This window comes from Pinus tabuliformis, chromosome 8, assembly GCF_031772625.1.
Source record: "Pinus tabuliformis cultivar Carrire ecotype Pingquan chromosome 8, CPIR1, whole genome shotgun sequence".
In the NCBI taxonomy this organism is placed as follows: domain Eukaryota; kingdom Viridiplantae; phylum Streptophyta; class Pinopsida; order Pinales; family Pinaceae; genus Pinus; species Pinus tabuliformis.
In genome coordinates, this window is record NC_142294.1 from 1,850,026,240 (window position 1) to 1,850,039,686 (window position 13,447).

Below are 13,447 nucleotides of genomic sequence, written 5' to 3' on the forward strand. Positions count from 1 at the left end.
TAGGAAGAATCGGGCAGAATTGGTTCAAACCAACGTGGGCCATCAGATTGTGGGTGGACAGATTCGACGGCGATCGGGCACGAAAGATGTGCATACGTTAACGAGCGGGGTATGATATAATGGGCGATAAGTGGTATTCCCCACACCACTTACGGGGGACGGTGGAATTCGTACAACAGGGGAGCGATGCAACGAGCGCACAACGTGTGGCAGATGGGACCGGCGGCAAACCACTCTCCCCGCTGGCTAACGTGTGTGCAGCTTACGGGTGCAGAACAAGCGATTATCGTTGGATCGGGAGATGGACGATCGGACAACGGGAATTAACACACATGTTTTGTGTGAATGATGTGACATGGAAAGTGCCGAATTGTCGGATAGCGTTTGTTTTGGAGGCGCGTTGTCATATAGGATTGAAACTTTAGCACCGAGGGTTTTGATGGAAAAGGGGCTAATACCTGGCCTTGAAGGGAAAATGGAGGTGGTGAAGGCTATGGGAGTATATACGAAAAACATGAAGGAGATGGAGAAAACAACTGCTACAAACTCCTTGCTTGCAAAACACGTGACCATGCTAGTGTTTTAGTCCTCCAAACACACAAGTACATAGCAGAGCTAACATTGGCTCCTTCTGGGGATTAGATCCTCCCTGCGAGGTCTCAAGAACCTACAGATTAATGCCTTTCCGATGAAAACAAATTAGAAAAATTCCTATTGTTCCATTAGGCATGGAGTCTATCTAAAACTGATAAAACAACATATTTACAACTTTAAGGCCAAAAGACCTTAAATCACATAAATTTTCAGAAAATGCCCATTAACTGGGCCATCAAAAAATGCTTCTCCTCCCATGCTTTTCAGCATGAAGGTATTGCTCCCTTGAATCTGAGAGATGATGAAATGCCCTGTCCAGAAAGCATCAAACTTCCCATTATTGCCTTTCTTTTCCTTTAGTCCATCCCACTTCAGAACTAGATCTCCAACCTGAAAACAATCTGATTTTGTCTTTCTGTCAAAAGCTTCTTTGATTTTTTTCTCATGTGCTGCAGCCTTTTCAACCATTCGTTCTCTAATATGATGTATCTCTGCCAAATCAGTGATCCTTCATGCCATGTCTTCCTCCTCATTCTGCTCTTCTTGAATGAATTTTTCCACAGGAAGAATTAACTGAATTGGGAATCAACCTCAGTGCCATACACCATCTTGAATGGAGAATTCCTTGTGGATTTCTTAATGGTTACTCTGTCAGCCCACTGTGCATACTTGAGCTTAGAATCCCAATTCTTTTTGTTGTCCTCCAACAGCTTTTTGATTATCTTTATTAGAATTTTGTTAGAGGATTCCGCTAGACCATTGCCTTGAGGGTAATATGAGGTGGAATGAACCAGCTTAATACCCATTGAATCATACATTTCCACCATTTCTTTTGCCCTAAAGGCTGCTGCATTATCTGCGACTAATTTATGTGGACAACCAAATCTGGTAAAGATATTCTCTGTTAAAAACTTGATGACCACATTATGATCAGCCTTCCTGGTAGGGACTGCTTCAATCCACTTAGTAAAATAATTAGTGGCTACTAATATCCATCTGTGTTGGCCACTGGAACATGGATTGATCTATCCAATGAAATCCAAGCCCCACTGTTGAAAAGGTCGTTTTGCATGTATTGGTTTTAAGGGTAGGGACTTCAATTGTTGCTTTCCTTCAAATCTTTGGCACCTATCACAAGATTTAACAAATGAAAATACATCAGAAAATAAATTGGGCCAATAGTACCCAGCTCTGAGGATTTTATGGGCTATAGTCTTCCATAATGGTTCCCTCCACACATGCTAGAATGAAACTGTTGCATGACTTCTGTTGACTATTCTTTGTCTAGACACCTCAAAAGCATTCCAGATGGATCCCTCCAATAGAGCAGATTTTCATTAATGCAGTATGTAGCTGCCCTAAGCTTTATCGTTCTGGCTTGACTCGTGCTTAAGCCTGGAAATATTTCTAGCTTCAACAAGAATTTAACTATTGTAGAATACCAATCACAAGAAGCTAGATTTTCGGCCATTGACTACTTTCTCTCTGGTTCAGCTGCTTCCTCTTCTTCTATTTGACCATTTCCTGTTGTTGTTCCCATGAAATGTATGTCCAATGTCCTTCAATTTTCTTCAGCTAACAATTTGGCAAGACCTTGACCTCTGACAAGTTTTGTGGGCTTCAGTTCTATATTAAATTCAATTAACCTTGCAATCCATTTAGCCCTTCTTCTATCAGCATCAGGTTGTGTCAAGACATCTTTTATTGCAGCAGAGGGTACATATACAATTATCTTGGAATGCAGAATGTAAACTCTAAAAGCTTTCAATGATTTGATAAGAGCATATGCTTGTTTTTCAATAATGTCATACCTCAATTCAGCATCCCTTAAGTTTTTGTTGAAAAATGCAACCGGCTGCTCTGAGCCTTCTTCATCTGCTTGCAATAACACTTCTGCAAGGGTGTCATTAGAGGCAAAAGAAAATATATGGAACTCCTTGCTGTAATCTAAACTTATCAAGGTGGGAGCCTCCATAATAGCTTTCTTAATGGACTCAAATGATCTTCTTGTTGTATTAGTCCATTTGATTTTCGACCCTTTCTTCAACATGGAGGTAATATGCTTCACCAGTTCTACAAAATTTGGTATAAACCTCCTTACAAAATTAATCTTGCCCAGAAAGGATTAGATGTCCTTCTTTGATCTCAAGACAGACAAAGTGTGTATTGCCTTTACTCTTTCTGGGTCAATTCGGACACCTGCAGCTGGAACAATATGTCCTAACAACTTGCCTTCCTCTAAAGCAAATAGTGATTTTTTAGGATTCACTGAAATCCAAAGCTTCTTACACTTTAGGAACACCTTCTTCAAATGTTGTAGATGATCTTGATGACTGCTGGAGTATACTGTTATATCATCTAGGTATATGAGGACAAATTTATCCTTCTCTCCTACAAATGCTATATCCATAGCTCTTTGAAAGGTTGCTCTAGCATTCATCAATCTAAAAGGCATCTTGGCATACATAAAAGTGCCCCAAGAAGTGGCGAATGTAGTCTTCTCTTGGTCATCTGGATGCACAACAATCTGATTAAACCCTAAAAATCCGTCTAGGAAAGACATTACTTTGGCTCCTGAGACCTTCTGCAGCAAATGCTCCATTTTTGGTAGGGGATAATTGTCTTTCTTTGAGCACTTGTTCAAGTTTATGAAATCAACACATAGTCTAATTTCACCACTTTTCTTCCTCACCACAACCAAATTGGCTACCCATTTTGAATATCTGAAAGGGACTATGATCTTGGCAGCCAGTAACTTTTTAATTTCTTTTTCAATCAGAGGAAGAAGCATAGGATTTATTGGTCTCAGCTTCTGTTTGAAAGGTATGGTGTCTTTCTCCAGAGGGATTTTATGTTGAATAATCTTTTTATCATAGGTTTTCAGGTCACTATATTCCTAGGAAAACACATCAGAAAATTGCTTCATTAAATTGCAGTATTCAGCATTTTGGTCAACAGATAGATGAGCAGAAAGGTTTATGTACCTAGGATGACCTAGACTTCCTATATTATGTTTACATACTGCAGATTGGTCTTGTTTTTGGGAAGCCTTATAAGGCACATCATTCTGGTCAAACAGTCTTTCTAAAGGAATTAAACCCCTAGGAATATGATTGCTAGAAAGCTAGACAATGCTAGCTTTGCTAATTTTATTTTTAAGCTGAGACTGGGGTTTTTCTTCCAAGGCTTCATTTTCTTGGTCAATTTGCACTTCAAAAAATTCATCAATATTTCATTTGGACTTCATAAACTAGTCTGGGAGGCATGGGAGGAATAAACAAACTAGCAAACATAGCAAGGGAATCAGCAAGCTGATTTTTGGCTCTAGGGATATATGAGATACAGAAATTGTCAAAGGAATCTTTGAGTCTCCATACCTCATCTTTGTATGCTTTTATCCTTGGATGCTTTGCTTGAAATATTTTATCTACTTGTTGAATGATCAAATCAGCATCTCCAAACACCTTTATACTCCTGATTCCTCTCTCTTTAGTTGCATTAAGGCCTAATAGCAAAGCCTCATACTCTGCTATATTGTTGGTGACTTGAAAAGCTAGCTTAAAAGACAGATGCGTGCTTTTTTTTCTGGATATATTAGCACCACCCCTGCTCCTGTAGTCCCCCTCGAACATGCTCCATCAAAGAACATCTCCCAAACCTAACTTCCTTGCTCCTTCTCGGCCTGAACTATTTGTTTCCTGAGTTGCATTGAGGCCTTATTGGATTCTTCTATTTGGAGGATACATGCTCCAAAATCAATGTCCACAGAATATATCGGATGATTATTAGGATTCTTCTCATCACTGATGATATATGCCAATTGTGCTTCTCTGTACAATCTCCTGCTTTCTCCTCCAAAGACTGGGACAGTGGCATAAGATAGATCATTTTGTAATGTCCCACCTAGTCTCTTAATCCATCCCCTGGATAGCAGCATGCCAAACTTAGGAGGGACATCTGCTACCACAATATCCATCATCATACTCTTCATGGGCAGCTGAGTTAAGGTAATGGCCAGGTCTTCGATTAATCCTAGGCATTTCACTTTCCTTGAACCAATAGAGAATAAATCATGATATGGTCTAGTGGTGTCAAGGCCTAACTCTTCCATGACAGCTTTAGGCATCAGATTGTGGTTGGCCCCTGTGTCTAGCAGGAAATTGTGGAGGATTTTGTCATGAATGGTCAAGGAGTCATAAAATGATGGAGAATTATTATCAGCGGGTTCAATCATGGGGCTAAGCACAACAACAGGCTTATCATCTTGCAAATTGACAGAGTAAGTGGAGGTTTGTGTGGTTTCCAGCTCAAGAGCTTCAAGGATAAGCTTTCTAAACACTTCACTCTTTACCAACTCTACCAGAGGCACATATATTTTTAACTTCTGGACTTCTAACTCAACGTTGAAAGAGGAAGGTAACTTATCAGAACTTCTTACCTCTTGAACTGGAGCTTTGAGGATGACTGGATCAGCTGCTGGTCATCTCTGTTTGATATTCTGTGACTCTGTTTGGATAGCAGCTCTATGGGCAGGATTCTCCTTGACATTTTTTTCATTTTACCTCAGATTATATCTTTGTTTTTCACTAGTCTGCAGAACAGCCTCTCTGTCCCACTCCTGACTATCTTGTTCCTACAGTAATGATTCTTCATACGCAATCAATGTCAAAAAAGCAGCACTGCCTTTATCTTCCATGTAGTGGATTTCATCCTCATCTTCAAATTGTTCCTCCTCCATGACTACATTTTGGAAAGGAGCTTTAACCTTTTGTTCTTCATTTGGTTCTTTTCCCCTCTGAATAATTTGTAACTGTTCATTTGCTCTTCTAAATGGATTGGGATTTCTTGGAGCAAATGTGTTATGTTGTCTTGTCTTTCTTGAATTCTGCTCAACCTTTAGCTTAGATATTTCAGCAGCCAACGACTTTATCATCTTAGTCATTTTATCTAATTTAGGCTATGAAGATGAGGTAGAGGAAGAAGAAGCCTCACCTCTCTACCTCCTTCTATCAGCATGACTCTTGAGATTTTCTGCAGCCATAATATTGGATTCCACCTCCAGGGTTGCATCTTGCATGTCAGCTAGAGTGGCACATCTTCTTTCTCTCAATAATAGGTAGAAATCAGAGTCAAAAGCATTGGAACAAGTGAGTTTGGCAGGGGTGGGGGTAGGCTTTACCTCAGCTGGTATCTGGTATACATACAATTAAATATTTTATTAAAATCAGGTAAAGGTTCCCCATTATCCCTCTTCAGGTTACCAAACTCAGTATGGTAATACAACAAGTCCTTTTTATCTCTGCAGTGCTTCAAAAATGCATCATCTAAGCCTTCAATATCAGTTATGGACCTCTGGGGTAATTCCCTGAACGACTTTCTGGCCTCTCCATCAGGCTCTGGACAAAAACTCTCATCCACACATCATTTTCACTTATATCTAAGTTATCAGCATAACTATAAAAAGCCTCAAGGTGTTATTCTGTTGTTACTCCTTCTATGCCAGTGAACTTGGGCATATATTTTTTATATTCTCCAGTAGGCATCGCATTCAAAGGAACAGGAAAAACTAAAGGCCCATACCTGGCAGCTACAATTCTTTCTATCTTCGTAGGTGCTTGTTGGCCTACCATGACTGGAGTATGTGGAAGGATACTGGCAGATTGAGTAGTATGAAACAATGAAATGGATGACAGAAACAAAGGGATATTATGGACTGCATGGGAAACTTTCTTTAGATTCAGATTCAAAGGGGAACTAACTGAAAAAGGAGCTGTGTGAATCTCTGAAGGAAGTTTCTCACTAGCAACACTAGGCTCAATATCTTCAAATTGTATATTCTCAGCGATAACCCTATCTTTCAGAGATGCATAAGTTTTCTTAGGCTTACCTGATATTGATACTCCTTTTTGTGATTTTTTCTGCTTAGCAATCTTCTCAGGGTTAGGAATTGGAATAGCTGGTGATTTTTGAGGATTTCTCAATGTATGCCTCACAAACTGAGCCAGAACTGAAACATGGAGTTGCCACCAGGTAGGTTCTCCAGTAAAGTCGCCAGATAGATGATTACAACCAGAAATGTGCCCAAACTTTGTGTATCATCAAAATCTGGGACTATATCGTTCTCCCGGGGAAGCTGAGCTTCAATCTCCTCTCCCTAGCAACGACGCCAATTAATGTTATCACCCCAAGAAACTCTCCTAGGTTGTATCTTAGAGATGCTCGAGAACATTACAAACTCAACAAAAATGTTGGAAATAGGTGGATGAATGGAAGGAATCATGCATATACAAGCCAGATAACCACTTCTACTATGCTTAACCCTAAACATGGGTGAACACCCCGAGACTACAAGGCTTTAGACCACCAATTACTCACATTTTGAGGATTAATTGAACTTGGATAATACTGACCACACCAGCAAATGCACAAGACCATGTGATGGCCAGCTGCAACCAATTAAAAGGTCTGTAAATCTATTTCCTAATGCACAGACAAGATGACAGCTCTCTAGCACTAAGATAACAGAAACCTGCATACACATTCAATGATACATACTAGATTCTAACACAGAGGTGGGATGACAGCCCCTCTAATGCTAAACATTAAGAGCACATGAAAAATGCATAACAGGCACAGCCTAGAACAGAGTAGAAATGGAAAAGTGAACAATTAATAGCAAAAGAAGCTTGTATTAGCTGAAAATGAAGACAGACATTGTAGGTATCATAGTAGTTACAGTCTCCAGAATTTGAACCTTACATCAAAATAACAACCATCAACCCTCATTACATCTTGTTTCTGGGTATATATAGAGTTTGTTTACAAAAATGCCCTGCTACTCTATGTGTGGAGGGGTCATAATGGACCACCAACCACCTTAACTCTCTGATAGAGTCTCTGCTAAAAACTGCATGATTTAATGAACAAAATTGGCCTTTTGAGATACTTTGTTGTCCTTATCGAGTAGGTGGAATGTTGACTAAAAGAAGCTCCATAACTGATAAATGCCTTTAACTGCTCAAGGTTGTCCTTTTCTTCTCGGCCATTCTTCCTTGTTAATTGTAATTACTGGGGAGTAATTGCTCGGGTACTGGAAGTTGGTTGCCATTGTCCTTTAGGAGCACAAAACAGTCAAAAGAGTGTCGACTTCATGGTGGGTGGACATAGTGAACAGAGGAATAATGCAGACCATCGGATTACACAGATCAATGGCAGATGCAGTGTGACAGGGGCTATCGGGAAGGTGAGGTAGAAGACGATCACAAGCCATTGGATGAAACAGATGAATGGTGGTCATTGATCGGTGGGAAGAATCAGGCAGAAGCGATTCAAACCAACATGGGTCATCGAATCGCGGGCGGACAGATCCGATGGTGATCGGGCACGAAAGATGTGCAGACGTTAACGAGCGGGGGACGGTACAATGGGCAGTAAGCGGTATTCCCGGCATCGCTTACGGGGGAGGGCAGAATTCGTACAACGGGGGAGCGATGTAATGAGCGCACGACGCATGGCAGATGGGACTGGCGGCAAACCGCTCTCCCCACTGGCTAACGTGTGTGCAGCTTACGGGCACGGGACGAGCGATTATTGTTGGATCGAGAGATGGACGATTGGACGGCAAGAATTAATGCACATGTTCTCTGTGACTGATGTGATAGGGAAAGCGCCAGATTGTTGGATAGCGTTTCTTTTGGAAGCATGCGGTCATATAGGTTTGAAACTTTAGCGCGAGGGTTTTGACAGAAAAGGGGCTAATACCTGGCCTTGAAGGGAAAATGGAGGTGGCAAAGGCTATAGGAGTATATATGAAAAACTTGAAGGAGACCGAGAAAACAACTGTTGCAAACTCCCTGCTTGCAAAACGCACAACCATGCTAGTATTTTGGTCCTCCAAACACGCAAGTACATAGCAGAGCTAACAATACTGGTTAAAGTTCAATGCATGATAAATTGGGTAAATCAAAATTTCTCTGCATATACACTGGTTTCTTTAAGTATAGTGGCGTATACACACTAGTTCACTTAGTTGAAGTAGTGTATACAAATCTATTTGGAAAATTAAATTATTGATCTGATAATACTGATTCACCCCACCTCTCAGTATTATTTCCAACAATTGGTATCAGAGTAGGTCCTTCGGAAGAAGCTTGATCGCTTGAAGGGAGATCCATCATCATGAGTAATCAAGAAAGCGTGGGATTCATCAGACCTCCAATATTTGATGGGAGAAACTTTGTTTATTGGAAGACAAGAACCACAACTTATCTACAATCACTTGGAACGGATGTCTGGGAAATCATGGAAGGAGGATATATGTTTCCATCAGCAATTCTTATAGATACAACAAGTAAAAATAAATATGAAACCAATGCCAGGGCTGTCAATACATTATTGGGAAGTTTGTCACAATCAGAGTTTGTCAAAGTTATGCATCTCAAATCAGTCAAAGAAATATGGACAAAATCGTTCTGAGCTACAAAGGAGACTCTCAGGTAAAATGTGTTAAACTGCAAACTCTCAGAATTCAATATGTAACTCTTAAGATGCACAATGATGAAAGTATAGCTAGTTACTTATTACATATAGATGAGGTTGTTAATTGTATGAAGAATCTGGGTGAAGAGATAATGGAAGTTACCTTAGTTGAGAATCTTTTAAGATCCTTGTCTGCTAAATTTGAATCAAAAGTATTTGCCATAGAAGAAAAACAGGATCTACAGACTATCACTATGACACAGCTGCACAGAATCTTAATTGTCTTTGAGATGAGAAAAGGAGGCCCATCAGATATAAGAGAAGCCGCATTTAAAGCTTCAACAAAAGGAAAGGAAGAACTCAATGAATCAAGACATATTTCAGAAGAAGAAGATGAAGTAAACTTTGTCAAGAAGCTTCAACGAGGTTCCAGAAGATTTAAATGTAAACTACCCTTCAAATGTTTTGCCTGTGGTAGAGTAGGTCATTATGTTGCCAAATGTCCTCATAAAGATAAACATGATAAAGGGAATGAATCTGCAACATTGAATAGAAAACAAAGTGTAAGTAAAAAGAGTTACTATACTCATGAAGATAGTGATGGTTTATCAAATAGTGATGAAGATGAAAATAGTAATGACTATAGACTTCGAATGGCTTATGATGATGATAATTTTTGGGATGCTTTAGAAGAAGATGACCTTCATGAAGAAATCTCTAAACTTAAAATCTGCTTAGAAGAAAACAATATGATTATAGATACCTTGACATATCAACTTGCTGAAAAAGGAAAAACCCAATGAAAAACTAGAATGTGAAATTGTGGGTCTAAGAAAGTATCTTGAGAAAACAAAATCTCTCAATCTTGTATTTTCTAAAGGATCACAAACCTTAAATAAAATTATCAAAGTGCAGCATTCTCCTCTGATAAAGATAGGTCTTGGATATACTAAAGAAGCATCTCAATCACAGAAGCCATCAACCTCCACTAAAAGCTATCTTGATGCAACAAAGAACAGTGAACAATATGACAATCATCAACAAAGGCATAAAGCAAATCACCAGGTAAATCAGGCTCAATTTGCTTTAAGGATGAACAAAAGCCACAACCAACCTCAAGTAAATCATACTCAATTTTCTTAAAAGATGAATATCAATAGAAACTACAATCACCAGGTCAATAGATTCGATAATTGCAGGAACTTCTTTAATGGTTAATGTTTCTCATGTCATAGTTTTGGACACAAAGCTGCTCAATGTGTTTCTTACAAAACCATCATGACTAGAGAACCATGAAATCAAAGGAATGTAACAGGGATTAAGAAAAGTTCCTATAATAACTTTTATCTTCTTGCAAATGAAATAGAATGCTCAATCCGTAACAACTTTGTCCATCAAGAATATGAATTCAGGAGCAAATTTTAGCAAACATCTCAAAAGAAGTAAACTCCATTAAATCCCAATATATGGAGAAGGAAAGAACCTCAAACAGAAAGATGTGGTATAGCCTTTTATGCAGAAGGACAAGAAAATCAATGGTACATTGACAGTGGATGCTCAAAACACATGACATGTGACAAAGAAAAACTTCACTCATATAATGCCTTAGAAAAGGAAAAGAATGTATGATTTGGAAACAACACTCCTACTGTCATAAAAGGTAAAGGCTCTATTTTCTTAAAAGAAAAGGTTAAATCTAGGAATTTTATGTATGTAGATGGTCTAAAGTATAACCTGTTAAGTGTCAGTCAAATGTGTGATCAAGGAAATGAAGTGGTGTTTCGATCAAACGGATGTGTTGTTCGTGAGCTTCATACAGGAGAAACCATGATCAAAGGTACAAGAAATCCAAACAACTTATACATACTCAAGGGAGGACAACAACAATGCTATCTCAGAAAAAATGATGAAAACTAGCTATGGCATAGAAGATTTGGACATCTAAGTTTTTCTGAAATAAGAAAAGCATGAAGATTCTAAGTTGTTCGTGATCCTCCAAATATCAGCATTCCTGAAAATACAATATGAAAACTATGTCAATTCAGTAAGCAAACCAGATCTCACTTCATTGAAAAACAAGGGTCAGCTAGTAAGCCTCTTGAACTTGTTCATACTGATTTATGTGGACCATCAAGGAAGAAGTCACCTCGTGGAGAATAATACTTTATGGATCGAGATCTTAAGGCTTGAAATGAATTATCATTATGTGGTTTGATCATCTATAGTCTAGATCTGAATATTGATGCATGTGTTATTCTGTAAATATTATGATCTGGGTATAACTGAAGTTTGGAATAGTTGTAGAATTATGAATTAATATTTGCAGATGTATACACGGGCTGGCTTTGAGAAAAGCGTGTATACACACAGGTTTAACACATGGAAGTAGTGTATACCTTATAAAGTATGTTTCAGTTTGCTTTTGCAGAGTTCTGGGTTCTAGTTTGGGTTCAGGTTACTGTATTCTGGTGACAATATTATGCATGATTAGATTGATTGTGGTTTAATGATGGGTTTTCAGAGTGATTGATTGATTCGGTTTTGGTTGATTCAGAAAGTTATGATTGATTCTCAGTGATTGGATGATGCAGATGTATTTGATGATTGAATTGCAGTTATGATGTAGTTGATGGATCCAGTCTGAAAATTTATGAAATGTGGTCCTTGGAGGAAGAAAAAAGGTCGTAGCCTTCTATAGGTCGCCCACTATGTACTAGTAAACATATCAGCTAGTACAAGAGTTAGGGGGTTGTAGATCCCTTCCAATAGAAGTTGGAGAACGAGAGAAAGTTGTAACCTTCTGCAGGTAGAAGCCTACGTACTGGTATAAGTCTGCACCAGTACAAGAGTGTAAACAGATTTTATTATTATTAAAAGATGACAGAAACGATAAAAATAGGTGGTTTTCACCCACATTGGGTTTCCCCCTTATATCTTGGTGTTAATGTGTGTTACTTATATGTGATGCTTTATTCTTGTTTTACTACAATGTCTAATAAATATTTGATATACTGGTTAAAGTTCAATGCATGATAAATTGGGTAAATCAAAAGTTCTTTACATATACGTTGGTTTCTTTAAGTACAGTCACATATACACGCTAGTTCACTTAGCTAAAGTAGCGTATACAAATATGTTTGGGAAATTAAATTATTGATATGATAATACTGATTCACCCCCCCTCCTAGTATTATTTCCAACACAAATCCATCAGCCAGTCTGGATTGCACATTGCACAAATCTAGCAGCCAGTCTTGCCTCCCAGACAACCCAAACTCCCTTTTGTGTAGTTCTGGTAGTGATTCACCCAACCTCCCAGAAGATATTTCCGAATATTGCCTATTAGTTTCCCCAGTATGTGCTATGTCATTCTCCGAATTTGCTTTGGTTTTCGCTGACAGGTTTCCTGCCATGCATGTTGCTTGTCTCCAAATATTTTAGGTGTTCTTTTTCCTCTTAGCAATACATGATTAATGTCCTCCAAGAGAGTAGGATCACAGGACACTGATGGAAATGCAGCTACAGAAGCAGTTGAGCGAGTGTCCTCTAGTCTACCAATCTATGAAGATACAAAGTTGTTTCTATACAAGGACATCAAGCTAAAGTGGCAAGAGTTCAATGAAGCATTTGCAGGCACTTTTGAGGAAGACCTCGAAGACCGTCAGGTGTATGAAAACATTCACAAGTTTGGCTTGTATCGTATTGCATGCAGATATCCCGCATTCCCATGTGTGGACATGATACACTAGATCGTCTCTCACACTGATACTGAGACGATGACCTTGAGCAGTTTCAGTGGGACGAAGCTTGCAACCTTTTGGGCAAATGATTATGATGAAATGTCAGATCCCATGACTATCATGAAGACTCCCTTCAGCTTACCTAATGGCAGTGCTAACTCTAGAGATATTTTGAAGAATTAGGTAAAGGATCTGGCTCAAATCAGGTTGACACCCAACCAGATCTACAAGTTGAAGATATTACGGAAGGCGTATCAATACTTGGTCATATTTGCATGTTGACTGTATGGCCAAGAAAGCGCTGAAACCTTCTAACAGAGTTGGGTGATCATGCTAGACCAACTAGCCAGAGAAGGAAAACCATGTAACTAATCGAACATCTTGGCTCATCAGCTGAAGGAACAAGTAACAAAGGCTTGAAAGTCACACAAAGGTATGCATGCAGAGATTTACATGTCTGCCTACATCTTAGATGCAATATGTGCCCGATAGGAGTTCCCAGGCTTGGAGTGGTCATGGTCACTAGTGGAGACCGTTGTGAACACATATTTCAAGTTGTTTTCTGAATGCAGCTTCAGAGGAATAATCACATGGTTTTCCAATCATTTTGTCACCCCAATTTACAAGGTGATATT